Source organism: Phyllostomus hastatus, unplaced genomic scaffold (genome assembly GCF_019186645.2).
Source record: "Phyllostomus hastatus isolate PE091 unplaced genomic scaffold, TTU_PhHast_1.1 phas_contig_86, whole genome shotgun sequence".
Lineage (NCBI taxonomy): Eukaryota > Metazoa > Chordata > Mammalia > Chiroptera > Phyllostomidae > Phyllostomus > Phyllostomus hastatus.
This window is the reverse complement of record NW_025333977.1, coordinates 92,658,021-92,684,762: the sequence shown is the minus strand read 5'-3', so window position 1 is coordinate 92,684,762 and position 26,742 is coordinate 92,658,021. Positions and strand designations below refer to the sequence as shown.

General features: G+C 35.2%; 1 protein-coding gene across 10 annotated transcripts in view; it reads left to right on the top strand.

The window, feature by feature from the left end:
* ZNF148 (zinc finger protein 148) overlaps positions 1–26,742 on the top strand; it is a 129,150-nt gene that overhangs the window by 25,895 nt on the left and 76,513 nt on the right. For 4 of the 10 annotated variants that reach the window (XM_045850931.1, XM_045850928.1, XM_045850932.1 and 1 more), the window contains exons 3-4: positions 12,519–12,599; positions 20,446–20,587. The gene's annotated coding sequence lies outside the window, so the exon portion shown is untranslated. Of the gene's footprint in view, positions 1–12,518; positions 12,600–20,445; positions 20,588–25,705; positions 25,784–26,742 lie in introns of all 10 variants that reach the window. The other 6 variants (XM_045850929.1, XM_045850930.1, XM_045850936.1 and 3 more) reach the window with 4 other exon arrangements.

The following is a 26,742-nucleotide window of genomic DNA, read 5'->3' as shown; positions in this document are numbered from 1 at the left end:
TCTTGGTGTAAATTTCTTTGGGTTTATCTTGTTTGGGTTTGCTCAGTTTTTTGGATTTGTAAGTTTGTATCTGCTGCATTTGAATGGTTTTCAGCTATTCTTTCTATGAATACCATTTCAGCCCTTCTCTTATTTTCCTTTCTTTATGCGTGAGTTCTTTTTTTTTCTCTCTTCGAATTCATTGATTCTCTTTCCTGTCATCTCCATGTTTTCATTGAACCATTCCAGTGAGTTTTAAAATTTTCAGTTACAGTAGTCTTTTCTTTATGTGATTTTGCTTTCATGGTTCCAGTTATCCGTGGTTAATCACAGTCTGAAAATACTAACATTTCCCAACCATTGATATTTTCTGCTGCTGACGTTCAGTCATAGACATTGTTAGGCTTGATGATCCAGGATCACCTGAAGCAGATGATTCTCCTTCTGATGTATTGTCACAAGTCAACAATAGTTTGATGCTATGTTACAATGCCAGTGTGATTCACCTCACTTCATCTCATCATGTAGGCATTTTATCATCTTATATCATTACAAGAAGAAAGAGGGCAAGTACAGTACAATAAGATTCTGAAAGACCACATTCACATACCTTTTATTATAGTATATTGTTGTCATTTTTCTGTTTCAGTGATTTTTCAGCCTTTTTCATATCATGGCACACATAAACTAATCACTAAAATTCTGCGGCACACCAAAAAATAAAGTTTTTCTGATCTGACCACAAAAAAATTTAGGAATAATTTTGCTTCATTCATACTGGATGGCTATTGTTGTGTTGGCTGTTGTCATTTTTTTATTTGACAATCTAAGGGAAAAGAGGCTAGTGCCCCTGCCTAACGAGTCAGGTATTGCACATTTTAAAATTTCTTTTGGTATATCAGGTAAAAATTTCTGTTCTCCTTTTATTATAAGTTATTGCTAATCTCTTAACTATTCTTAGTTTATAAAATAAACTTTATCACAGGTAAGTATTAGTACTATGTATGTGTAGGAAAAAGCATAGCATATGTACAGTTTGATACTGTGCATAGTTTCAGGCACTTGCTGGCTTCTGGGAACATATCCCTCACAAGTGAGGGGCGGCTACGGTACTGCACTTTGTAGTTCTGTAGTTTCATTTTGTTTCTTTTTTATATTTTCTGCTTCTTTCTAGATATTCTCCATTTTGTACTTGTTTCAGGAAAATTTGTGATTGATTGATGAAACATTTTTATTATCATTGCTTTAAAATCCTTGTTAACTAATTCCAACATTTTGATTCTTCCCTCTGTTGGCCTTAGTAGATTATCTTTTCTCACTCATGGTGTGATTTTCTTGGGTTATTTCTATTTTATCTATTATTTTATGTTCTGGGCCCTATTTACATTTTTTATTTCAGCAGTCAGTCAGTCATCTTGTTTAGGTTTTGCATACAGGCACTGATTCTAATGACAGTTTAATTTTTAGGACCTTTATGCGCAGCTTGATTTATTGGGTGCTGCTGGGCTCCCAGTGGTCTTTGCTGGTGCTTCTTGAGGGAGCAAAAGGGATTTCCCCATGCCAAGCTTCAGGGCATCTCTAGATAGGAGAGGATTGTGGTGGGATGCTCCTACTAGTTCCCCCACCCCAACATTCTTTGCTGTCCCTGCATCTCTGGGTAAGGGAGTATACTCTTGGCCCAGACTGAGCCTCTTGCTCTTGTTGGGTCCATCAGTTTTGCCTAATTGCATCTGTATCTCTAGGAAGAAAGCTGGAGTCTCAGACCAGGTGGAGAAGGAAGAATTGCTTCTCTTGGTGTTTGCTGTTGGCCAGGCTTCTAGTTGATCTTCCCCCGATATTGCAGAGGGACTCTTTTTAATTTGGGGAAGGAATGGGACTCTGTGGTCTGCCTTTAGTTGCTGAATTGGTGGTTGGGGAGTGTTAGTCTGGATTGCCTTCTTTTGGGTGTAGGGACTTAAAACATCCTGCTGTTTTTTTGTTTCCCCAGTCTGGAAGTCCCAAACTGGTTCTCTCTGCCTTCCTATCACTTTTCAGAGTTTTCCTTTGGTTGTCTCTTGTGTTATTATCATGTTTTAGAGCTGTGTTTGTTGAGGAGGGTCAGCAAAAAATAGATTTGTGCCATTTTATCCTATCTTTAATTTTTGCGAACGTGAATGATCTCCATCCAGTGGGTTGTTTAAGCTTTGAAAAAAAATGATATATGCCTTTGTGCTTTGTCATGTTTTAAGCACTATATAAATGTTTGCTGCAGTTGTAATTCACAGTATTGGACATTTAAGAAGTTTTAGGGAGGTCAGTGGTAGCCAGTGCAAGAGGGTGCCAGGGAATAGATTCATGCTGTTTTACTATGCCTTAGTCACATGAATGGATTTTGTTACATAGTTTATTAAAATGAGGTTATAAAGTCTGGGTATTTTCTTTAAAGATGTGTTTGCTTAATAGATTATTTTTATATAAGATGTTTAATTGTAGTAATACATATAGTATTTTAATATTAAACATTTTTAAAAACAATACTGTAGATCTCATATTATTTCTAATTCATAGCTTGAAAAGGAAAAATGAAATGTCCTGCTTTTACATTTCCTACTTTTCTACTTGAGAATAAGTTATCTCCAAATAAGAAAGTGTCCAACTTATATGTACAACCCATGGACATGAACTAAGAGGGGGGATGCTGGAGGGTTGGTGGGGCAGGGTGGAGGTGGGAAAAAATTGGGAAAAGTATAGTAGCATAATCAATAAAAAATACTTAAAAAAAAGAGAAAATGTCCATCCAGCATTAGTAGAAGCTATGTTTCTAAATAATTAGTTAACTTGCCAAATTGACTCTCACTCAGGAAAAAAACCACCAGTCTTACTAACATGTTTCATGAATTGTTCAAATTTAATGATTATTGCAATTATGGAGAAATCACTGGGCTCCTTTGCAGCCACTTCTTGAGATATTCTCTGATTGACTCTGATGGTGAATCTCAGCTTCCTAATCAGATAAAAACCATTTCCTGTATGTATGGGCTCACCTCTGCATTGTGTCTAGTGCCTGGTTTTACCCTGGGCACATGTTTGAGACACACGATGAGAGGGTTTGAGTTTGGTGTTGAATAAGGTGAAAATTGTCAAATGATAAACTAGCTTTTTATGAACCCTATACAAGTTTTTATTTTATTTTATTTAAAATATTTTATTTATTTTTGGAGAGGGGAAGGGAGGGAGAAAAAGAGGGAGAGAAACATCAGTCTGTGGTTGCCTCTCATGCACTGCCTGCTGGGGACCTGGCCCGAAACCCAGGCATGTGCCCTGACTGGGAATCAAACTAACTACCCTTTGGTTTGCAGGCTGATACTGAATCTACTGAGCCACACCAGCTAGGCATATACAAGTTTTTAAATGAGAATATTTAATTATATTCATATTAGAAGTAATAATTATACTTTCCTCTTATCTTTGAGTTTTAATAACATTTTAACATGTTTTTGTTCACAAAGAATGATACTATAAAAGTCAAATAAGCTAATTTTTAAATGTGTATTCCTGTAATTTTTGTAGGGTTGTCTTCTTTATTACAGTAGAATAATTTCTGTGTTATGAAAATCAGATGAATTTTCTCTGTTTATTTACATATTAACTCATCATAGATAACATTTAATTTCAAATTTTGCATTCATTGATGTTAGATTTCAAACTTTTGTGGTTTTTTTTTAATTTGGACTTCCAGAACTTTGCTAAGAGTAACGTAAAGTTGTTCTAACTTGGGAATGACCTCTCTTGTGATTCTGTGTTAGACATTTATTAGGAGGCAGAGGATCTGGTTGAAGTCTTTGACTTGACACTTAGGTGTTGTGTAACCTTGGGCACTTAACCCATTGAATCCTGGTTTCATCATCTATAGAACTGGGACAAACAGTGACAGTCTCCAGGTGGTTGTAAGGATCAAACAAAATGTGACATGAGAACGCACTCTGTAGACCATAAAGTACTGTATCAGGCTGTGCTTACATCATCTCTGAAAAGGTCGTTTGAAAGCTTGCCTGAATGATCTTGATCATCACAGCACAAAATATTTCCTGATTGTTTACAAAGTCAATGTGTGTGTATGCAAAATTCATGGACAAGTAAAGCAGCTTTTCCTTGAGTTTAGAGGTTTTACTAATTTTAAAAACTAATTTCTATTAATAAATTGTGGGAAGGATTACATTGTTAGCATCCTCATTGTGCTGGGTTTGATTTGGGAAGTGGCTTCCCTCAATGAGTGATTTAGATTTAAAGGTCATTTCTATCTCTTTACTGATTTATAGTCTAAGGAGCTTATAAATATGCTTACTGTTGTGTTTTCTGATGTGGGTGGAAAGTTGGTTTCTTAGTTAACGAATGTTTACTGGTTAGGTAATTTGCAAAGGTCAAAGGCAGGAGAAAAATTTCAGTTGGTGGCTTGATTTTACTCACTTTGGTCAGTTATTTTTTAAGAATCTGATTACCCCTTTGTAGGATTTTTCTTTTCAACGAAGTGGATTAATTACAGTAATTGTGAACTTTAGAAGATATTGGTTTGATTACTGGTGACAGGAGAAATGGAAAATGGTTTGGAAAGACCTATCTGGTAATTTCTGGGGTGGTTTGTTTGGATGTGTTGGGCTGTCATTCTTCCTTAGTGTAGCTCTGGTCATCAGACATACAGGGTGGGGCAGAAAGTGTACAGTTGGGAGTATATGAAGGAGAGTTTATTCTTGTATTATTATTTGTTAATTATTGTATTATTTTTCCATATGGAAAACTGCAAACCTACATTTGCCCCAGTTTATGTACCGTTAAGACCATTATTCAGATAGAGTTCTTAAAAGAACACACATGTCTGTGCTTTATTATTATATAGAAACTCTAGCCCTATTCATAGAAATCTCATGCCTAGAACAAATGTTTTACTTTCACAAAAGAAAAAATTAATGTAAAATTAGAACTTGACTAATTATATTATTTGATGATCTAGTTAAAAGATGCTAAAGGCCTTTTAGCTACAGTATGTTTTTGTTTCAGACTCTTATACCATGTGTGCTATTATTTATTCTTTCTTTGCTTTGGGTTTCTTTTTTTCCCTTTTGATTATATTTAAAAGGCAGGGGTAACCGTTTTATTTGACAATACTTATGGAAGTATATAAGGTAAAAAAATTGTAAGCATCCGTATTTCAATGCAACTTTAAAAGTGAGGCTTTACAAAAGATAATCTTAACCAAGAACTATGTTCGTTTATCAATGAATGGCTTTTGTAGATTGGGCATATTGAATATTTGGAAGTGACATTAAGGTACATGATGCAACATAATTATAAAACAGTTAAGTTTTGGATAGATTCTTTTTTTAAGTATATTTTATTGATTTGCTATTGTAGTTTTCCCAATTTTTTCTCCACTTTATTCCCCTCAGCTCTGCATGCCCACCCTTCAGCATTACTGCCCCCACCCCTTACATGTCCATGGGTTATACATATAAGTTCTTTGGCTTCTTCATTTCCTACACTATTAACTTCCCCCTGTCATGCTTCTTATTCCCTGTACCTTCCCCCCCAGGCTCCTCCTCCCCTCTCCACTGATAACCCTCCATGTGATCTCCATTTCTGTGATTCTGTTACTGTTCTAGTTGTTTGCTTAGTTTGTGTTTGATTTTATTTCTTAGGTTCAGTTGTTGATAATTGTGAGTTTGTTGTCATTTTACTGTTCATAGTTTTTTATCTTCTTTTTGTTAGATAAGTCCCTTTAACATTTTATATAATAAGGGCTTGGTGAGGATGAACTCATCTTGACCTTATCTGGGAAGCACTGTATCTGCCCTTCCATTCTAAATGATAGCTTTCCAGGATAGAGTATTCTTGGATGTAGGTTGTTGCCTTTCATGACTTGGAATACTTCTTTCCAGCCCCTTCTTGCCTGTAAAGTTTCTTTTGAGAAATCAGCTGATAATCTTACGGAACTAATTTGTAGGTAGCTCTCTCCTTTCCTCTTGCTGCTTTTAAGATTCTCTCTTTCTCATTAATCTTGGGTAACTTAATTATGATGTGTCTTGGTTTGTTTCTTCTTGGATCCAACTTATTTGGGACACTGAGCTTCTTGGACTTGGGAGTCTAGTTCCTTTGCCAGATTGGGGAAGTTTTGCTTTATTATTTTTTCAAATAAGTTTTTGATTTCTTGCCCTTCCTATTCTCCTTCTTGTACCCCTATGATTCGGATGTTAGAACACTTAAAGTTGTCTCAGAGGTTCCTAAACCTTTCCTCATTTTTTTTTGAATTCTTGAGCCTTCATTCTGTTCCAGTAGGATGTTCATTTCTTTTGTTCCAAATCGTTGATTTGAGTCTTGGTTTACTTCCTTCCCTCCACTATTGGTTCCCTGTATATTTTCCTTCATTCCATTTTGTATAGCCTTCATTTCTTCCTTCATTTTGTGAACTCAGTCATTTGTGTGAGCATCCTGATTACCAGCGTTTTGAACTCTGCATCTGATAGGTTGTATATCTGCTCATTGCTTAGTTCTTTTTCTGGAGTTTTGATCTGTTTCATTTGGGCTATATTTCTCTGTCTGGGTACACCTATTACATTGTAAGGGCCAGAGCCTTAGGTATTTGCCAGGGTGGGACAACCCACTTCACTGTGTTGTGGTGCTGTATGTTGTGGAGGGGTCAGAGGGAACAATGCAGCTTGCTAGCTTGCTTGGCTCTTGTCCCACTTTCTGCCACTTCTCTCACTTCCCACAAGTGGATTGTACTCCTTCAGGTGCTGATTTCTAGGTGGGTGGGCCTGTGTACCTTCTAGGACCCGGTGGGCCTCTCCAGCAGACTCTCTTGTGAGATTGAGAGTGTCTCCTGCCGCCACATACCCCACAGATTTTTACAGCCAGAGGTTTTTGAGGTTTTATTTTCCCATGCTAGAACTCTGGATTGCATGGTTTGTCTCACTCCCCAGTTGTTCCTCCAGGTTTATCTGCATGCGAATGTGGGATCGCCAGCCGCCGCTGCCTTCCTGCACCACTTGTCCACCCATCTTCCTCTCTGCCTCTCCTACCAGTCTGGATGAATGTCTCTTCTTTAACTCCTTGGTTATCGGACTTCCATGAAGTTTGACCTTCTGGCAGTTCTGGTTGTTTTTGCTTTTAAATTGGTTGTTATCCTTCTTTTGGTTGTGCTAGGAAGTGAAGCATTTCTGCTTATGCCTCCATCTTAGATTCTTTTTTATATTAAGTTTTATTTGGCTTAGAAATTAATATTCTTGATAATTTTGTGGGGATTTCTTTTATTAACACTTTTCTTATCTGGGTTTTGATAGATTAATTCATAAACCCTCATCTTTCACACTCTTTTCTAGGCATAGACGACAGTTGAAATAATTTGGTAGACTCAAAGTATACCCTGCAAACAAAATAAAGATACACTTTGAAAATACTCTGTCAGGTAGAAGTTATCCTAGAATCAAAACATGAAGCATGTGAAATATCTGAAAGAAACTAAAGAAGCTCTTCCTACTTATTGTAAAGTGCTTGTAATTTTTGTAGCTTTTCTATCAAAGTACTTCTGAAATTTTTTATTAGCATTCTTTTATAACAAAGACTGGGAATTTAGTTAGATTGAATTAAACCATTCTTTAGATTGCTAAGAATTATTGTTTTCTGTTTGGTGACAGTGTTTTGTAAAGTTTACAGTAGACTTTTTAGTAGGTCAACTGTCTTTACTTTTAAGACCTTCAAGCCTTTTTAGGGACATTATCAGGCTGAAGGGTAATGTTGCCAGAACCCCACAAGACTGGTTTTAATACCAGGTTCCACTGTTTTGTTAGGTTATTGCGACTTCTCTAGATGCCTTACTGTCACCTGTGGTTCCATAATTGAGAGATAGTATTGTGTGGCGATTTAGCTTGTTTTCGTGGATTGGAGTTCAGCTTTATTTAATCATTTAACAAATATTAAGTATCTGTTGTTTGTGAGACACTCTTTTGGGCCTGTGAGATAGATGTATCCTTGAATCAAACAAAAATTCCTGCTCTTGTGGAGCTTACAGTTGAGGGCAGCAAAAAATATAAACATCATAAATAAGTAGGTTATATAGTATGTTAAGAGGTGGTAAGTACTATGCAAAATGTTATAATGGATTAGACGGGATTAGGTGAGTGTATATAGGGACAGGTTACAATTTTAAATGTCATGGCAAGAAAAAGCCTCATGAACAAGATGGTAATTGAGCAGAGACTTGAAGTAGGTGGGGAACTTTTCGTTCTGAGTATCTCTGGGGGAGTGTTTCAGGCCTAGGAAGAGCCCATGCAGTAGGCCCTACGGGTGGTATCATGCTAGAAGATCTGTGAAGATAAGGTCTGGTCAGCCAGGCTCAAGTGGAGTGAGCTAGAATTAGGGGTGTCCAATCTGCCGCCCACGAGGTACATGTGGCTCAGGATGTCTGTGAAGGCAGTCCAACACAAAATCGTAAATTTACTTAAAACATTATGAGATTTTTTTTGTGATTACATGTCGCAGTGTATTAAATGCGTGGTCCAAGACAAGTCATCTTCTTCCAGTGTGCCCCAGAGACGCCAAAAGGTTGGACACCCCTGGAAGATGAGGTCTGAAAGCTGACAGGAAGATGGTGATGGTGGTGCTAGGGAGCAGGGGATAGCACAGTAGATTATATACCGTTATAAAGACTTTGGTTCTGCCAGTTGTTTGTTTTATAACCTTTGGTGAGTTATTTAATCTTTCAGTTTTCTCTTTTGTAAAATGTGACTAATAATAGCACTAATCTGATATGTTTGTTGTTTGGTTTAAGTGAGTTAATACATACAAAGTCTTAGGAACACTACTAAGCAAAGTCCAAAGCATTTTTAAATGTGGAATCAACATTAAAAGTCCCTTCTTCCTTTTCTTTTGGAATGGTGGCAAAGGGAGAATTAACTCCTCTCTGCTTTGATTTTTCTATGATAAATTGCTTAAACTTCAGTTATAGCACTTAACCATATTGACATTATTATCACAAACATTTGTTGTTTGTGTACTTACTATCTTCACTACATTATTAACTCCTTTGGGTAGAAACCATGGTATTTTGTGCATGTCTTAAAAATCTTACTTATGTAGCGTGTTGTACATACATATCAAGTGATCAAAAATGTTGACTCAATGACAAAAATGTTGGCTTAAATAACAAATCAGACCACCTGCTGGCAAGTTTATTGGAATATTGCCAGTCTAGTCAAAATGAAAATTTTTTTTTTTTAAGATTTTATTTATATCTTTAGAGCGAAAGGAAGGTAGGAAGAACAAGAGGGAGAGAAACACTGATGTAAGAGAGAAACATACGCTGGTTTTGCCTCTTGCATGTGTCTCAAGCAGGCACTAGGCCTGCAACCCAGGCCTTCCTGACTGGGAATCAAACCGGAGACCTTTTGCTTTACAGGACCCCACACAGCCAATTGAGTCACGCTGGCCAGGACCAAAATGTAGTAATTTTAGTTTGGGTAAGGACAATAGCAAATGGTCCCTATAAATATTTCATTAATTTTCTTTCTGCACCATAGTTATTGAATTGGTATTGGTGGAAAACTGCCTTAATTATTAAGTAAGTGTGAAGGGTCATACCATGTAAAATGGAGTCCATATTTATACTGTAGTATGGATCTATTAACATCTATATTGACAAAAAATAAACACCTTGATTGATAGTATAACTATAAAATATCTACTTTAAAGTATGTTTTTAGTCTTTGTTTATATTTGTACAAGTGATTATAATTAGGGACTATTTAGTCAGTAAAATCTTGAATCAGAAGAATTGCTAAGCGAGAATATTCACTAACTTCTCAAGTGGGAGAGTAACAGGAAAAGGAGCTTCATCCCTTTCATTTGGTGTTACAGGTTTTAGTTTCTAGCTTGGTAGGTTCTCCCCATTCTTGGTGGAGAGGGCTGGGAGAAGAAAAAGAGGGATAGGAACTTGGAAGGATAAGTGAAGTTGGTAGATAATGCTAAATGAATTCGAGTTCTAGAGATAGAGACCTGTGGCAGGTGAGTTAGGGGAAATTGGGGGTTTCCATAGTAGAGGAAGGGTTTTGGTGGTAAAGATATTCGGAAATTTCTGATAATAGATTTAGACTTTGAGGTTATATTATTTTGTACATGTTCATGTGGGAGAGAGGCACATTTATTTTTCCTTCACTATTTTATTTTTTGTTTCTCTTTTAACATGCCTAGTCTAGATACGCTCTTTGATGTGTGACAGCCTTAATTTATTCCTTTTAAATAAAAAATTAACATTTCAAAAACATTTGTTCAGTCTGTGGATGTTCTATGTGGATGTTACTGTATTATGAGATGACTTATGTAATATGATTGTGGACTAGATATATCCAGTCAACTTTAAAAAGACTCAGTATGTAATACTAAAATGTATAATTAGAAGACGTTTTTATTTCCTGTATGCAGCGTTTGCAATGCTTATTCTGTCGACTTTATTTCTGTAGCTATGTTAGGAATTCTAAAAGTTGAATACAGTAAAGAACATTAGAATAGTGAATAGCAGTGTGGTGCAGATGCTGTTTTGGTTTACCTGTTTGGTCTACTATAAGTAGAACTGAAAAATTCTTATCACCTAGTGACAGTGGAGCTGAAAAATTCCTATGGCCTAGTGATGCCCCAGCCCTCCTAAGGATCTGTTGGTCCTGAATTCCTAGGATAACACATTGCACAAATACTTAACCATTGTGTTACAGTTGTCCACAGTAGTCAGTATAGTGCCACGCTGTACAGGGTTGTAGCGTAAGAGCTGTAGGGGAATGGAGTGGGTTGCCCTCAAAGTATGTCTGTTTGGCATAGGGTTATTTTAGGCTGGTTAATTTTAAGAAATTGAAGACATAAGAAAAGTTCTGAAAACAAAGTAGAAGTTACACTTTGTAAAAGATACTTAAATTTGTAAGGGAAATTTCCATTTGTAAGGTTTCTCCTTCCAGTTCTTGGGCAGAGGGGAAGGGATGATCTTATCTCTAGACACTTAACCAATTTCAGAAGACCACTCTCCATAACAACCGCACCCTTGTTTACTGACTGACTCCTTCCAAGCCACATCTTTTGTCTTCAGTAAAGATGGTATTTAAAGTGGTGGCTTCAGCCATTTTGGGAGTCATCGGTTTTCCTGGGTCTCCCCCATTTATACAGGAGGTATAAATGCTGTTAAACTTTTTTTTTCTCCTGTTAATCTGTCTTTCATTACAGGGATATCTCAGCCAAGAACCCAGAAGGGTAGAGGGGAAATTATTTTTCCTCCCTTACAGAGCAATAGACTGTTCTATGAAGCTTAGTGCACAGTAGGTTATACCGTCTGAGTTTGTGTGAGCGCACTCTGTGGTGTTTGCACAATGACGAAATAGCCTAATGATACATTTCTTAGAATGTATCCCTGCAGTTAAGTGGCACATAATGTTAATATATTTAATGGCCTTTATTATCTTTTTGATACTATCACTACAGAAATGTATTTTAAAAAGTTTTATATAATTGAGAAAAATGGCATATATGCTCTTTTGAATGTCTGGAACAAAACTTTGAGGCAGGCAATTAAGAACTTAGTAGAACTATGTTATTTTAAAATAGATTTCTTTCGTAATTAGTGTAGCAACAAAACTACTGACTTGCTCTGGACTAGAAAATGCTGAATTATCAGAATGCTGTAGTGTTTGTAATCCCTTGATAAAATTATATGACACAACTTTGAAATAATATACTTGGTTATATTGTACAGATGTAAAGTTTCCTTAATTTTTCTGCCTTTGTAGTTGCATTGATTTGCAAGATATTTATTGAGACCTAAGAAATGTGTTAGGGCTCCTTTATAAAATACTTCATTATTTCCGAATAAAAAATTACATCTGGCCTAATGTTTGTTTCCAATAAAATGTCAGCTTTCAATCTTAATTATCCATTTACTTTGCCAGTGAAAAGTGCCCAGTCCCACACAGACACCGCGTGTCCAGTGCCAGTGCAGCGTTTATGCAGGGTGTTCATTTTCTGTTTAAAAGTACGGGTCATTTTGGAATTATTAAACACCTTTGCTTTGAAAGTTTTCAGTACTTAGTATTTTTTTATTTTTAGAAGGGACATTCTTAATATATTTAGACTTTTGAGCTGAGGAAAATGTTACTGTGGGATTTCATCAAGAAATAGTACTATTGGAATAATGGAGAGTATTAGCATAAGATTTTAATGAAGCACAATTTTATGCTGTTTCCTATTTTAATTTGTTTAAGATAATTTTAGATTTATTGCCCTGATTTTAAAGAAATCTTAATCCTCAATTAGAAGTTAAATTTGAAAAGTCCAATTAGTGTCAGGGTCATTTCTTTGTGATATCATTTAGCACTAAGTGTTAGTTGCTACTAATTTGATTTAATTCAACATATCTGTCATGCAAAAAATTTTGTTAGACCTAGCATGTTTAGGTGTAACTACTTGACCTGACTTTGAGAACATGTCTAATCTTGAATCTTTTGGGGGTAACCTGTATTTTTACACTTTTGTAGGATAGAGGGAGGAATCAACAGCTTGGAAATTCAGCCAAGTGATCTGGCGGGATGGGCATTTGCCTGACATATTTCATAAAGGTAATCCAGTACTGTTTTACTCAGTCTTTGTTACCTGTGTTAGATGCCCATATGCTTGCACATAAACACACCTATAACAACTGCATTTACTAGGCAATCCCTTTTCCTTTTATCCTCAATTGTATGTAGCTTGAATATTACGTGCACATAGCATACCACTATATATAGATATAACACCTGTACATTGAAGTGAATTAATCTATTAGTTTTATAAGATGAAGATCATTATCTTTTCTCACTTAAGTAGATTACTTGCATGTTTCTTTTTAGGTTCCAGTTCCCTTATTTTAGGAATACAGATGATCCTCTCCTTTCTCCTCATAGTAGCCTGTGTTGATGCATATATTGGACCTGTGCTTTATCTTTAAAAGTGAAAGAAAATTAAATGCTTAACAGTTTTCAGGGTATCTACATATCTATCAGTGGCACACATTCTCATGTCTCTCAAAATTTTATTTAGGAATTCTTTTAAAACAATGTGAAAATACTGCAGTTTTAGTGGCCATATTTTCGAATTTTTTCTCCCCACATTTTCTGGTAATTGTCATGTTCAGCATTTTTCCTTCTTAGCAAGGACTTGTTATAAGAGGAATACACACTGATGTAGCAGAGAATGTTATAAGGTTAAAGAAAAAAAGACTTTCCCCATTCTAGTTCACTACAAACATTTGTGTGTGTGTGTGTCCTTTTAGACATTTTGTATGTGTGTGCAGGCATTTATATCTCTACCTGTATTTACATATTCTTTACACAGATGAGATCATACCACACATATTGTTCAACAGCATGTCTTTTTTGTTGTGACTAACTTGTGTGTCTTTGCATATTATTCCTTATTTCATTCTCTGTAGTATTCCAGTAATTGGATGTACCATAATTATTTTAATTGGTTACCCTTTTATGGATATTTAGGTTTTTAGTTTTTTTCTGCAATAAATGTGAGTATAGTGAATGTTCTTGGGTATGTCTTTGTACATATTTTAAAATATATTTACAGTATAAATTCTTAAGGGAAATATTATTGGTCCAAAGAGTATCTACATTTAATAATTTGATAAATGAATTGCCTAACTACAAAGATTGCCCCAATATCAGAGTCTCAGGAAATGGAACTCCACTTTGACAATATTACTTAGGGTCAAACTTTTTAATATTCGTCAGGTTTTGTTGTATTCCTTTTCAAATTATGATTATGAGTGACTGGGAGCACTTTTTCCAGTATTATTGGCCACGTGTATATTTTTCAGTGATCTTTTTGTTCATGTGCTGAGCCCCTTGTCATTTGTTAGGCAGGTTATTTCCGCTGAGGTTTTGCTTATCTTTTGATTTTGTTTTTTGCCTTACAGAAGTTTTAATTTTTTAATGCTTGAATTTAATGATCTTTTTCCTCACAGCAGGGGGTGGGAAGGTTTCTGTGTAAGATTTAAAAGGTCTTCATGGTAGATTGTAGGACTCTGATCCCTCCACATTATAACAGCTCTGAATCACATGAATCACTGGTTTGTCATAGTTTGACAAACTATTTTCTTTGTTAGTAACACATAAAATAGTTGTGTATGTTGAGATTGGTAGTTTTAGATTCAGTGAACTATGCTAGTTGAATGAAAGTTATGCAGATTTTCTGTTACTTTTAATGGTTTAAAATCGTGTTATGTGGAAAATATGTGGTATAACCAATGGATGTAGACATCCAGCTTTACTTTTTTCCAGATGGCTAACCAGTTGTCCTCTTCCAGTTATTGAATGATACATTTTTTTAAAAAATTCTCACCTGAGGACATGCTTATTGATTTTAGAGAGAGGGGAGGGCAGGAGAGAGAGAAACATCAATATGAGAGGAACATTGATTGGTTGCCTTCTGTAGGTACCCCGACTGGGAACAAACCCACAACCTAGACATGTGCCCTAACCAGGAATTGAACCTACAACCTTCTGGTTTGTGAGATGAGGCCTAACCAACTGAACCACACCAGCCAGGGCGAATGATGTATTTCTTTTCTATGTATTTGAAATGCTGCATTTATCATACACTAAATTTGCATGTTAATGCGGGGGGAGTCTGTTTCCGAAATCAGTCCTGTTCAGTTCATCTGCCTGCCTGTTCTTGTGTTGATAGTATGAAAAGAATTCACTAAAGGAAGTACTTATAAAAATTTGCATAATTAATTTTTTATACAAATAATAGACATTAGGACTAATAATGGAAGAAAAGGTGTATATTCACAGTAACAAAGAGATAAAAATGCCTGGGAGCAATGTAGTTGAAAAATTTGAAGCTCTGCTGAGGGATAAGAAAGAAAATTTGAATCAATTCAAATTTTTGATGGGAAGTTACAATATAAAGCTGTCCTTTCACTATAGAAATAGAATTGATTTCTGTTTAATTGATCTAATATCTTGTAACCTTGCTGAATTTGTTTCTTGGGACTGTGCTGAACTTGTTCATTAGTTCTTGGAGCATTTTTTGTGGATTCATTGGGAAGTTTCTACGTACAGAGTTATTAGAGAATGAAGACATTTTTTTTCTTCCTTTCTAATCTGGATGCCTTAATTAATGAATGCCTGCTTTCTTTTACCAGCTCGAACCTTCATTGTTGAATAGAAGTGGTTAAAACGGACATCATGATTTTTACAAGAAAAATTTTGTGTTTAACTGTTAAGTATGATGTTACTCGTGGCTATTTTGTGGATGCCTTTTATCAAGTTGTGGAAGTTCTCTCCTAGTATTCAGATTGATGAGGTTTTTTTTTATCATGAATGGGTATTGAGTTTTGTCAAGTACTTTTTTCTGTCTATTGAGGTTACCATGTAGTTTTTGTCTGTTATTGTCTTAATATGGTATATTACATTAATTGATTTTCAAAAGTTAAACCAGTTTTTCATTCATGGAGCAAATCTACTTGGTTATGGTGTATAGGCTCTTTTACACATTGCTGGATTTAGTTTGCCAATATTTTGTGAGCATTTTTTGTATCTTTGTTTATGAGAGACATTGGTGTGTAGTTTTCATGTGATGTCTTTGTTTGACTCTGGTATCAGTCAGGATAGGTAACTCTGGCTTTGTAGATGGAGCTGCAAAATGTTCCCGCTTCCTCTCTTTTGTGAAGGAGTTTGTAAAGGATTGATATTTCTTCCCTAAATATTTGAGGGAATTCATCAGTGAAGCCATTTGGGTTTGGTCTTTTTTTTTCCCCCCTCTCTTTTGTCAGGGGATAAGATTTTTAAGTACTAATTCAGTTTGTTTATTTGTCATAGATTTTTTTTTGTCTCCAGTCAGTTCTGATAATGTATTTTTTTAGAAACTTGTCTATTTCATAGAAGTTGTCTCATTTGTTAGCATAAATTTGTTTATAATATTCCTTCCCTTTTAACTTTTTATTAGTATTTTTATTGAAGTACAATTGACACATAACATGTTTGTTTCAGGTTCTTAGAATAATTTGGGGAGGAGGGGTCAGAGTAGTGTCCCTTCTCTTATTCTGATTTTAGTAATTTGTGTTTCTTTTTTTCTTTGATTTTGATCAGTTCACCTAAAACAGTTTTTAAGGGGGAAGGGGAGAGAGAAAGGGAGAGAAACACTGAATTAGTTGCCTCTGGTATGTGCCCCCACCGGGAACCAAACCCACAACCCAGGCACATGCTCCTGCCAGGAATTGAACTGGTGACTCTTTGCTTTGTGGGATCGCGCCCAATTGAGCCACACTGGTCAGGGCTGATTTTTTTTTAAGAGTCTAATTTTTCTCGAATTTTCTGCTTTGTAGTTTATTACTTTTTGCTCTGATCTTTATTATTCCCTTTCATTGGCATGTTTTAGAGTTTAGTTTGCTCCTTTTCTGTTTTAAGGTAGAATTTTATGTTATTGATTTGAGACATTTTAAAAAATACATACTTAAAGTTATAAATTCCCTTAGATTTTGATACTCTTTTGTTTTATTCAGTTAAAAATATTATCTAATTTCTCTTTTAATTTCTTCTTTGACCCATATATTATTTAGAAGTATAAAGTTTAATTTCCAAACACTTGAGGATTTTTCAGTTTCTAATTTAATTGATATCTAATTTAATTTTGTTACGGTCAGAGAACATACTTTGTATGACTTCACTCCATTTACATCTGTCTTGGAGAGTGTTTCATGTGTGTCTGAAAACAATATATATTCTTTTGTTTGCTGGAGTTTTTTCTGTATGTGCCAGTTAAGTCTGGTTGGTTGATAGTACCATTCAAGTTTCCTGTGTTGCTAATTTTCTGTGTAGTTACTATCAGTTATTTAGTGTGAAATCCCCCACGATTTGTTTGTTTGTTTTTTTAACACTTGTCAATGATGTTAGTTATTGCCTCATTAGTTTGGGGCTCTCCTTTGTTTTAAGGTGCATATACAGTTATAATTATTAGGGTATCTTCCTGATTGACTCTTTATCATTATGAAATATTTTTCTTTATCTCCAGTAATATTTATTTTAGAATCTATTTTGTTAAATAGTTTTTCAAAGATTTTATTTTTAGAGAGAGGGGAAAGTGGGGAAAAAGAGAGGGAGAGAAACATTGATAGGTTGCCTCTTGTACTTGCTCCGACTGGGGAGTGAACTGCAGCTCAGGCATGTGCCCTGACCAGGAATCGAACCTATAGCCTTCCTCTTTGTGGGATGACACCCAACCGAGCCACACTGGTCAGGGCTATTTTGTTTAATATTAATACAACTATTCCAGCTCTCTTATGGTTACTGTTTTCACAGTATATCCTTCCCTGCTCCCACCTTCCATCTTTTTCTTTCAGTCTTGAATGTAAAATGTGTCTTGTTGACAGCATATAATTGAATCTTTTTTTTTTTTGGAAATTCCGACAGACTCCTGCGTTTCCACTGGGCTGTTTAGACCATTCACATTCAGTTATAGATGTGGTTGGATGTACATTTGCCATTTGTTTTTTATGTTTCTTACAGTTTTTGTTCCTCTGTGCCTCCTTTTGTGTTAAATATTTTTTAGTGTGCTATATTAGTTACTCCATTTTTTTTTTTAACTAAATATAGTTGAAGGTATTTTCTTTGTGATTGCTATACGGTTTACAATGTGCATTCTATCACTATGCTTAATATTAACACTAACTTAGTATCTCTAAAATATAGGAAGTTTGTTCCAGTATAGCTCCATTTTCTCCTTTCACTACTGTGCCACTGTTACATATATTGCAGCTATAAATGCTATGAACCCAGCAACACAATATTATCATTGCTTTGTGCAGTCTATGTCTTCTAAAGATGTTAAGAGAAGAAATAAGAAAAATACAGTCATGTGTCACTTAGTGATGGGTATACATAATAGAAATGTGTTGTTACATGAATTTATTGTTGTACTCACCTTATAGAGAGCACTTACACAAACCTCGATGATGTAGACTGCTATACAACTAGACTGTATGGTATAGCTTATTGCTTCTAGTCTACAGACCTATACAGTATGTTATGTACTGAATACTGTAGATACTGTTAATGCATTGTGGGGTGTTACAATGGCGAAGACCTCAGTATATGAAAATTTTCAGCTCCATATAATCTTAAGGGACTGCTGTCATATATGTGGTCTGTCACTGACCCAAATGTTAAAATGGGCACATGACTATTTTAACCCACATATTTACCATTTTTACCATTTCTGGTGTTTTTTTCCTTCCTGTGTATTTGAGTCTAGTGTCTTTTCCTTTCCGCTCATGCACTTCCTTCAGTATTTCTTTTTAGGCAGGTCTGCTAGCAGAAAATTCTCTCAGCCTTAGTTTATCTGAGACCATATGATGCCTTTATTTTTGAAGGATAATTTTGCTGCCTTCTTGGTTGACAGCTTTTTTCTTCTAGCACTTTGAATATGTGATGCCACTGTCTTCTGGCCTTCATTGTTTGTGATGGAGAGTTAGCTCTTAATTGTGTTGATGGTTCCTTACACATGCTGAGTGATTTTTCTCTTTATGCTTGCTAGATTTTTCTTGAGTTTGTTTTCACCAGTTTGTTTATGATGTGTTTTGGTGTGGTCTCTTTGTATTTATTCTACTTTAAATTCATTGAACTTCCAAGACCTGTAGATTTGATTTATTTTAAAAAATTAAATTTGGGATGTTTTGGCTAGTATGTTATTTAAAACATATTTTTTTCTGCCCTTTCCTCTCCTTCTGGGACTCCAGAAATGTTGGTAAGTTGGTCTATGAGGCTGTGTTCAATTTTCTTCAATCTTTTTTCTCTCCATTCTTCAAATTGGATAATTTCTACTCACGTGTCTGTCTTTAAGGTCATTGTTTTTTTTTTCCTGCCATTTTTACTTGTAACACACCTGTAGTAAATGTTTTGAAATCTCTGCTTAAACCAACATCTGGGATATGCAGAAACAGTTTCTAATGACTGCAGTTTTCATTAATATGGGTCACATTTGCCTTTTTAAAATATATACATCTTATAATATATAGTGGAAAACTTGGCATTTTATATAATTTATTATAGCAATTCTAGGTTGTGACTCTTCTCCTGACCAGGTTATCATTACTGTTGTCATTTTACTACCATTTATATGACACAATCCTATTGAAAGAAAATAAATTTCATTTTGGACAGAAGTTTATCTGAAAAATTGATATGCATAAATAATCCAGGAAAATTTTGAAATAGGGTGCGGAGGATGAATAGCTTCATCACAACTGAAAGTTTTTAAAAATAAGGAATGTCAAAATGTTTTTAAAAAATGAATTAATATACTTTCTGAAGTCAAAGGTGTAATTATTACTGGTTTGTTCTAGGTGAGAAAGACTGTTCTTGCTTTTTCACCATTGTAAAAATTGATACAAAATCATAGGAGTTTTCATACATCATTTGGTCTCCAAACTTCCTATGAAGGAATATATACGAATTATTCTTGATGGATAGGAGTCTAGTATTTTTAAAGACCTCTGGGGTAGGAAATTCCATAAACTCATTAGTTTTTTATTAAGCTCAGAAATACTATCCAGAAGTTTTCTTCTGGTGTGTAGCTTCTTTCTTTTTTTCTTTTCTTTTTTAAAATATTTTTAGATATAGTAGATAGTCTCCCTATGATTATTTTCATCTTTTTGTCAGCTTTTCCTATGAAAGATGAGCTTGCTGATTATGTTTCTGAAACTAGGTATTTAATTTAATTTTTACAAGTGTAATCTTTTCTATTGTGATTACATATGCATTCTGTACATGACTAGTTCTATTTGTTATTTGTAAGGCTTGCTATTGGATTTGCTTCTTTCTTTACTTCATAGATGTTACAGGGCAGATATGAATAGTGTAATTAAGTGGTTTCTTAATCTTTGTTTTCTCTCTTCTAACCTTTTAGGTCTGTAACTTTCTGAATATTCTTCCACATCCTGTATCTCTGAATCTGTAAATTCCAGATATAGGCAAATTATTCTTTTTTTTTTTTTTTGATTTTATTTATTTTTAGAGAGGGGAAAGGAGGAGGAAAAAGAGGCCGAGAAACATCAGTGTGTGGTGGCCTCTTGAGTGACCCCTATTGGGGACCTGGCCCACAACCCAGACATGTGCCCTGAGAGACGACCCTTTGGTTCTCAGTCTGGCGCTCAGTCCATTGAGGCACACCAGCCAAGGCTAGGCAAATTATTCTTTATAAGGCCAGGGTTATATCACAATTACTACTTACCATTATATCATCCTAGTTTCAGACTTTAAAAGCAAGTCATTGCACAGATCATTCAAGCATAGCTTGTTATTTACAAAGAGTGATCACTTTATTATTGGTACCAGTTTCTCCATATTGTCTTTGTACAATATTCTTTCCACCATTACTAATATGTCTTGTTCATTGTGATTTTTTTTTTTGTAGGAATTGGATGGCATAAATGATTAAGGTGATATTGAGATTAAGGGTCACTGAAGCCTATAAAAGGTAGAAACTCAATCATGATTTCTTTTCCAACTCTACAGCATTCCCTTCCTTGAAGTCTTCATTTTTACCATAGTCTCAGGTAACTTCAATACTTGTCTTTCATAATCATGAATAAATAAAATTTTCAAATATGAAACCAGTTTTTTGATGCTAAAACTTCATATCAAATTTGTATAATAGTTTCTTTATGTTTTGGTATTTACATTTCACAGAAATTTGGGATTTTTTCCCCTTGAGATAACAGTATGAAGAGAAAAATCAATGAATAATGATATCACTGTATTTTGCTGTGTATAATACACTCCTGTGTATAATATGCACTCATATTTTTGCATGCATTATTATACCCATTATTTTACCCACGGCATGTAATCATTATACCCATGTATAATGTAAATCCTTATTTTCCCTCAGAAATTTGTGCAAAAAAAGTGTGCATTATACACGGCAAAAATGGTATTTTAGATTTTAAGTTTAGTTCTGAAAAGAAAAATGTATGAAGCTTATTATGTAATTTTAAATGAAATTTAAGTGGGAAGGTGTTTTTTTCTTTAATGCTTTTGCTATGCAGGGTATTGTATTTTTCACACACTTATCATCAGCACATATACAAGGTCTGTCCAGAAGGTATCCAGCCATGCAATATGAAAAATAGAGACATTTACTGAAGAAGATACAAGATACAAGAAACATTGTACATAGGACAGTGATGGCTAGTCCCCATCAAATTAGGCACTTTGGGACCTCACATAGTTCTTCTAGTTGCCATCAGCTGTCCTGTCATATTTTCCTGGATGTCATTGATGGTTTGAAATCTTTTCCCTTTCAAGGTGATTTTAGTTGGAAAAACCGGAAGTTGCAGGGTGACATATCTGGACTATAACGGGGCTGAATCACCTGAGTGATTTGATGTTTTGTCAAAAAACTCTGCACAAGACATGATGCATGAGCAGTGGGTTGTCATGATGAAGCTGTCCATCACCAGTTGCCCATACCTGCAGCCTTCTGAATCATCTGAATAGTTTCCACAAATGAATAATCAGGCTTAGCTCAAAATTTGATGTAGATTCGTTGCTCTGCTTGCTCAGCCATTTTGAAAGCAATGGCCACACAGTACGCATGCTCACTCAATAGCGTCTACTGCCCCCACTGACTAGTACAGTGAAGTCATCATTGTTCAGGCATGCACATTCCAGTCCACTCTCCTTGGGTGCCAGGTTACATTGATGTCGTGCAAACTGCTCTTCTTATGTTCATAATGGCTGGACTCTGACTGGAGAGACCTCATATACCTACATTAAATTTTCCAGGATTTCTAAGGAAACTTATTTCATATATGGGAAACGTACTTCATACATGGGAACATTAAATCAAATTTAATGGTGTTTGGCATATAATTTTTCAAATGTGAAAAGGCATACCATTACTCTGCATTTGTACATATTGTTGTTTGCCTACACTGTCATCAAAAAACAGTATGTACAATAGATAAATCAGTGATCACTTATATAGATATACTAGTTAAAATACAGACTTAGCTACTATGACAGAGGCCTCTTTGTCTTGCTCTGCTATTCTTATTATGTTGCTTCTGTCTTGTGGTCCAAGATGGTTACCATCATCTCTGCCAACAGGAAGAAGGAAAAGAGAAGATTATTTTCATTTCCTTTAAAGGGAATTATGTGCATGATTTCTACTCATTCCTTTGGGATATGAGTAATAATGAGGCATACGTAGAGGTAATCATGTGTCTCACTTGAGAATAGTTTTGGGGAAGGGCAGAGCTGAGCTTACTGTCTGTCATATTTAGGCTTTGTGTCAGATTTTCTATTGTCTACTTTGGACTAACATTAACATGTAATTTTTATCATCCAAGACATGTTCACTCTTGGCCTGAAACAATACTTTGGAAATTGTGCTTATTTGAATTCTGAGACCATCTTGTTGTGACTAGTTATCATGCCTCTTTGACTAAACACTGCTAGTCTTGATATCACAAGATGGAGTAAGGTATTAAAGTTAAAACTGATTTGAGAATTCCTCATTTTCTTATACTGCCATTAGGTCGCTACATTTCAGATTCCCAAGTCAAGAGTGGGGACTTGGGAAGAATTTTTAGCTACACGTAAAGCTAAATGGTTGTTAACTGGTTCCTTGTAATTCAAATGTTTAGATATGATCAGAACAGCTATTCCCAAAGACATTATGTACTTTAAATAGTTCTTTTTAGACAAAAATTATTTTATTGTACATTTTATTTTATGGTTCTTTTCCTGTTGTAAATATTTTGAAACTAGTATTGAATACCATATATTTCTATTACAAGATTTATTTTTTAAGTATATTTTATTGGTTACGCTATTACAGTTGTCCCATTTTTTTCTCCCCTTTTGTGTGTTTCATCCTGCATCCAACTTCTTTGGGTCTCTCTTAGTGTCCTGGACTTTCGAGTCTACTTCCTTCGCCAGATTGGGAAACTTTTCTTTCATTATTTGTTCAAATAAGTTTTTGATTTCTTGCTCTTCTTCTTCTCCTTCTGAAACCCTTATGATTTGGGTGTTGGAAAGTTTAAAGTTGTCCCAAAGGTTCCTCAGCCTCTTCTCATTTTTTAGAATTCTTGTTTCTTCATTGTGTTCCAGTTGGATGATTATTTCTTCCTTTTGTTCCAAATTGTTGATTTGAGTCAGGGTTTCTTTCCCTTTACTGTTGGTTCCATGTATATTTTCCTTTATTTCACTTTGTATAGCCTTCATTTCTTCCTTTATTTTGTGCCCATACTGAGTAATTTCTTTGAGTATCCTGATTACCAGAGTTTTGAACTCTGTACCCGGTAGGTTGGCGGCTACTAGTTACTTCATTCTTTTTTGGGAGTTTTGATCTGTTCTTTCCTTTGGGCCATATTTCTCTGTCTGGGTGCACCTGTTAAATTGTAAGGGGCAGAACCTTAGGTATTTGCTAAGGTGGGGCAACCCACTTTGCTGTGTTGTGGTGCTGTATGTGGGGGAGGGGTCAGAAAGGGAACAATCCTGCTTGCTCCCCTCTTAGCCCACTTTCAGCCACTTCCTTCGCTTCCCACAAGCAGATTGTGCCCTTTCAGGTGCTGATTATCAGGTGGGTGGGCTTGTGTAATTCTAGGATTCTGTGGGCCTCTCCAACAGAATGTCCTGTAATACTGGGAGTTACTTTTATCTCCACAACCCCCACATATTTTTACAGTCATAGGTTTTGAGACTCTATTTGCCCATGCTAGAACATTGGGTTGCACGGTCTGTCTTCCTCCCCAGTTGTTCCGCCTGGCTTATCGGCACGCTAACATGGGACCTCACAGTCCGACAGCCCCTGCCTTGCCACCTGTCCTCTTCACCCTGGCTTCCTGTCTCCACCCTTCCTACCAGTCTGGATGAATGGTTTTTCTTTAACTCCTTGGTTGTCTGACTTCCATGCAGTTTAATCTTCTGTCAGTTCTGGTTGTTTTCTATTTTTAAATTGATTGTTATACTTTTGGTTGTGCAAGAAGGTGAGCGTATTTACCTACAACTCCCTCTTGGGCAGAACTTTCTATTACAGGATTTATTAAAGGGTTGGAAACTAGCTGTTAGTTTTCTACCATATTTTGTCAGCATATATTAACCTTGGTACTTTTTATAAGAGAATTGAGATAGCAATTAGTTTTTGATAAATTTGGATACTTGTATACAGTAGCTGTAGTGGGATTATTGATTATAGTTTATTACTAAATGTTTATGAGATTTTTTGGTTTTGCAGTAAATGTATCTTTAGTGCTGTTGCACTTCACAAAAAGGGTTTGTATTATTAAAGTGAGAGCATTTATTTAATGTTTAAAAAAATAAAAGGTGGTTGATTAAGTAGTTAACACTTCTGTTCTGGAATGAGCCTTGGTTACTATAATAGTACACATGAAAAATAACTTAGGTGTTTAATGTTTATTCATTTTGTACAGGGAAGTTTTAATAAGTGGTTTTGATATTTCTTTTATTACATAAGACTAAAATTCATAGTTTCCTAGTAGAAGAATAAGTATTTTTAATATTAACATATGAATTGTCTGCATAAAATGTGATGGATGAAACAACTAGGATCTGGCAGAATATAGGGTTCTTGTTTACCCCCATTCCTTATGATAAATTAAAGTTGTGCCTTAAACAATTTGAGTTGCCATAAATTTACATTGTTTAGAAGACTTTGGTGATGAATATTTGAAACACAGAATATGTTTAGATTCTGTTTTTTTTGAGTGGCAGCTTCAGGCATATAGAAATGCCTGTTACTTTGACTTTAATATATGTAACATTTTTATGTTTAAAAAAGGATCACAGGTTTTTCTTTAGTTGTTATAATATGTAAAATGATGGATATTAGCCTGCAAATTCTCTTATTAGGCATCTTCTGTTGCTAGCAGTAGTCAGATGGACATTTTTGTCTGGTAGCCTTTGTTCTGAGTGATTCTCCTATTAGGATGTTTGAAAATAATAACAATTTAAAAATCATTAAAGGGCATAATTTTATAGGTGTAAAATGGTAGTTATACAAAGGTATATCTGAAGGGATTTCTGAACTTAGAATATACCTGGATAAGAAGTAGCTTTTGTTTATAAATTGGAGATGAAGTAGTTCTTGCTCAGATCAAACTATACTTCTGAAGGCTGAGAGAGAATATAAAACTTATGAGTGATAGATGGCAAATTCTTAAATCTGTATTAATCATTGGATTCTTTGTTTCTTGCTTTGTCTTATCAATTGATCTTATTTTAAACATTTTATTTACTTATTTTTAGAGAGAGGGGAAGGGAGGAAGAAAGAGAGGGAGGGAAACATCGTTGTGTAAGAGAAACATTGATGGGCTGCCTCTTGGTGTGCCCCCAACTGGGGACCTGGCCTGCAACCCAGGCATGTGCTCTGACTGGGAATTGAACTGATGACCTTTTGTTATGGGGGGATGCCCAACCCATTGAGCCACACCAGTCAGGGATTATCAGTTGGTCTTGATCCTGCTTGATATTTGTATTTCTAATGCTGATATATTAAAGTTGTAATTTCTCACTGACTAGGTAGTTTAGAAATGTTAATATCCAATTTAATGTAACTGGCGTCTTCCATATAGCAAGGAGTTTCCTGAAAATGCTTTGGATCAGAAGTAATTTGTGAAATCCAGCTTTTCTTTTTTTATCTGTTTCAGAATATGTTCTTCTGAGTGCTTTTCTTCTGCCTACAAGTGAGGTTTCTTTATAGGTTGAGTGGGTCCTGGTATAATAAGGTTGGTATTGTTGATTTGGAGAATATTGTGGGTTGGAAATTATTCTTTTTACACAAAAGAGTGATGTGTAGGTTCTTAAGCTTAGCCACTGTAATTTTAAATTTGTAATGTATACTTGAAATTCTACATTGTTCAATAAAAATCGATGGAATATAGTATTACAGTGAAACTTGATAAGTAAAACAACAAAAGCAGTATTTTGAAGTGAGAAATATTTTTCATGCCTGAGTGCAGATTTAATTAAAGATGATAAAATGGAAGGTGAATAGTTAATGTATATTCTGAAGGGGAGCTAGGTGCTTTCACCTCAAAGCTTACTTGCACATTTGTTTTCTTTAGTATAGATGTATCATTAGCAATGTGCCCACAATTATCAGCCATGCTTAGGATTATTATTATTATTATTATTATTATTTGATTTCCAAATGAGAATGGCAAGATAAAGGAAAGAGGAAGAGAGATTTTCCTGAAGTCACAGTCACTTGGTAAATGTTTGAAAAAAATGGAAAGATTAAGATAGTGTATGTAAATTTATGCAAAATAGAATAAGGAAAAAATCACTGAGGTGTGAGTAATAGATGGAAGTGGTGCAAAGGGACATGTAGAAAGTGTCCATTTTTCCTGAAGGAGAAAAAGGTATTCCATATCCCAGAATTCTCCTGGGGTAGCCATGATGTGGGAATAGCCAGGTAAGGAGAGTTGGATTGCTTTCCCAAGCCAAGCAGTGATGACACGGTGGCCTCAGAGTAGATAGGTAAGAAAACACTGAATTCAATGAGTTCTTACTTTGTCCAGTGCCTTTTCAAGTTAGGAGGTAGTATGGTATTGTAAAAGGTGTGTTAAACCAGGTAAACATGTTTAGAAATCATAGTTTAACTCCCTCCTCACTATATAACTTTGGGTAACATTTACTTTCTTCATCTGTTAAATGGGGATTACTCTTAATGTCTTGAGTGTTA